Raw genomic sequence first — 2905 nt, 5'->3', positions numbered from 1 at the left:
GTGTGTGTATATATATATATAGAAATATTATTCAGCAATAAAAAATGAAGTTTTGCTAATTGCAACAACATGAATGTATCTTGAGGACATTATGCTAAGAGAAATAAGTCAAAGAAAGATAAATACTGCATGATTCTCACTTATATGTGGAATATATAAAACAAAAACAAAAAAATCCCAAGCTCATAGATAGAGCAAATAGATTGGTAGTTGCCAGAGACAAGGGTCATGGGTGGGAGAAAAGGGTGAAAGGGGTCAAAAGGTACAAACTCCCACTTATAAAATAAATAAGTCCTGGGGATATAATGTACAGCATGGTGACTATATTCAACAATACTGTATGGCATATTTGAAAGTTGTTGAGAGAGTAGGTCTTAAAAGTTCTCATCACAAGAAAAGTTTTGTAACTACATATGGTGATGAATGTTAACTATACATTTGTGGTTATTTCATGATACATACAAATATTGAATCATTATGCTGCATATCTGAAACTAACATAATGTTATATATCAGTTATACCTCAATTTTTTTTAATTTAAAAGAATGGTATTTGACCAAAGATTTGATGGAGCTTTTAGATTTTCAATAGGTCAAGATTGGTAAAGAAAACATCTCCTATAGAAAAGGATATCAACAATGACATGGAGCTAGAGAGCTACATACAAGGAATGAAAGATAGTCCAGCTGGATGAAAAATGAGTAAAAACCAAACAGCTTTGCAGGAATTCATATAGACCAGGAATGTCCAGCTACATATGTGGTACTATCTCCATGCCCTGGACTGGATACATGTAAATCTCTAAACTGATAAGATTGGTTTTATGTGTGATTTGTGAAATATCTCATTGTTTTACGGTCACAGTTCTTCTGTGACAGCCACGAAGTCCTGTCCTCTCTTTCTCATTGAGGGACGATGACTCTTGGGTCCATGAATATTTTTTAAAGGCTCCCTGCTGATATGAATTGGTCCTGTCTTTTGTTATTATTGATTTTTAATTGAAATATAGTTGATTTACAATTTTGTGTTAGTTTCTGATGCATAGCAAAGTGATTCGGTTATACATATATAGACATTCTTTTTCATATTCTTTACCATCATGGTTTATCACAGTATATTGAATATAGTTCCCTGTGCTATGCAGTAGGACCTTGTTTTTATCCATTCTATATACAATATAATAGTTTGCATCTGCTAATCCCAAACTCCCAATTCATCCCTCCCCCACTCCTCCCCCTCTTGGCAACCACAAGTCTGTTCTCTGTGTCTGCAAGTCTGTTTCTGTTTCACAAATAAGTTCATTTGTGTCATATTTTAGATTCCATATATAAGTGATATCACATGGTATGTCTTTCTCTTCCTGAAAAAATATGGAACGCTTCACAAATTTGCACGTCATCCTTGCACAGGGGCCATGCTAATCTTCTCTGAATTGTTTCAATTTTAGTATATGCGCTGCTGAAGTGAGCACCAGTCTTTTGTTTAACATATTCTTCAAGCTTTCATGACATCTGAGCGTGTTTTTTTTTCTCCTCTCTTCACAGGAGTTACCCATTCTAACTGGTCAGTAATAACGTTTTTAAAAATAGAGGTGAAAAACTAGCATTTTCCAAGTCATCTCCTCCTCTTGTTCTTTAGTTTGTCTACTGTTATAGTCTTAGGAGTGCTTACCGTTTATCTTTTAGATTTCTCACAAATTGCATTCTCTTCATGCCCTACTACATACATTTTACACTGGATGTTTTATCCTCAGTTCTAGGCAACCAAATGACACTAAACAGATACTTAGGAAACCTACAGCCAGTTTCAAGAGCTTTCTCTGAGTAGGCAGAGAGAGATTATAATTAAACTGCTATGTGGAGCTTTTCAAAAGAAAATTTCAACAGAAAATTATAACCACAGTGAACTCTTGATTATTCATAGAATGAAATTGCATGAATAATTGAAATCCACAGGTTATTCTAATAAAATCTGCCTCCCTCTGTCTCAGTCCATTCAGGCTGCTAAAACAAAATAACCACAGACTGAGGGGCTTAAAACAACAGAAATCTATTTCTTACAGTTCCGGAGGCTGCAAGTCTGAGATCAGGGTGCTGGCATGGTGGGGTGAGGGGCTTCTTCTGGGTCGCAGACTTCTCATCACATCTTCACATGGTAGAGGAGGCATGAGAGCTCTCCCGGGCCTTTTTCATAAGAGTGCTAACCCCATTCACGTGGGCTTCACCCTCATGATGTAATCATCTCTCAAAGGCTCCACCTTCTAACACCATCACACTGGGGATTAGGTTTCAACGTATGAATTCTGGAGGGACACATTCAGACCATAGGACCTTCTGTGCCACCAGCCCTCATTTCCTACCTTAATTCCCACTCCTGTAATTCAAAACTCTGATCATCCAAATTTTGGAATGGTGACAGGACAATAAAATCCATTGTTGTTGTTAGAAAAGGAATTGTTGTTTATAAATCAAATGTATCCATACAAATCATTATAGGAACTCATATTAGAACCCAGCCATATATCCAAATATGTGAGTCCTGGGAGTTATCCAGTGGGACTTTTTATTCAGTTGAAAAACAAAAGCAGATATCAGATTGAAACCATGTTCAAAGAAAAGCATTCAAAAAGCAGTTCTTCCGTCAAATACAAATATCAGTTTCAAAGATGTGCTGAAAACTCAAGAATAAGGACCAGTAGGAAACACCTGTGCCCAGCAAGGGTCAGTATAAAACAGTGGTTCACAACATGTGCATCCTCCCTCCCACAGCAGCATCGGCACCACTGTGAACTTGTTAGAGACGGAAGCACTTCAGCCCTGCCCTAGACCTACCGATCAGAAACTTCGGTTGTTAGGGCCCAGCAATTTGTGGTTTAACAAGCCTGCCAGGTGATTCTGATGTACG

General features: G+C 37.3%; 1 non-coding gene across 1 annotated transcript; it reads right to left on the bottom strand.

The window, feature by feature from the left end:
* Nucleotides 1-1365: 1365 nt before the first annotated feature.
* LOC130850544 (U6 spliceosomal RNA) lies at nt 1366-1472 on the bottom strand. Its single transcript, XR_009052916.1, has one exon. It is a non-coding gene; the product is annotated as a U6 spliceosomal RNA (small nuclear RNA).
* Between the last annotated feature and the right edge of the window lie 1433 nt (nt 1473-2905).

The sequence above is a fragment of the Hippopotamus amphibius genome, chromosome 3 (assembly GCF_030028045.1).
Source record: "Hippopotamus amphibius kiboko isolate mHipAmp2 chromosome 3, mHipAmp2.hap2, whole genome shotgun sequence".
NCBI lineage: Eukaryota > Metazoa > Chordata > Mammalia > Artiodactyla > Hippopotamidae > Hippopotamus > Hippopotamus amphibius.
The sequence above is the reverse complement of the archived record's forward strand: the minus strand, read 5'-3'. Positions and strand labels throughout refer to the sequence as shown.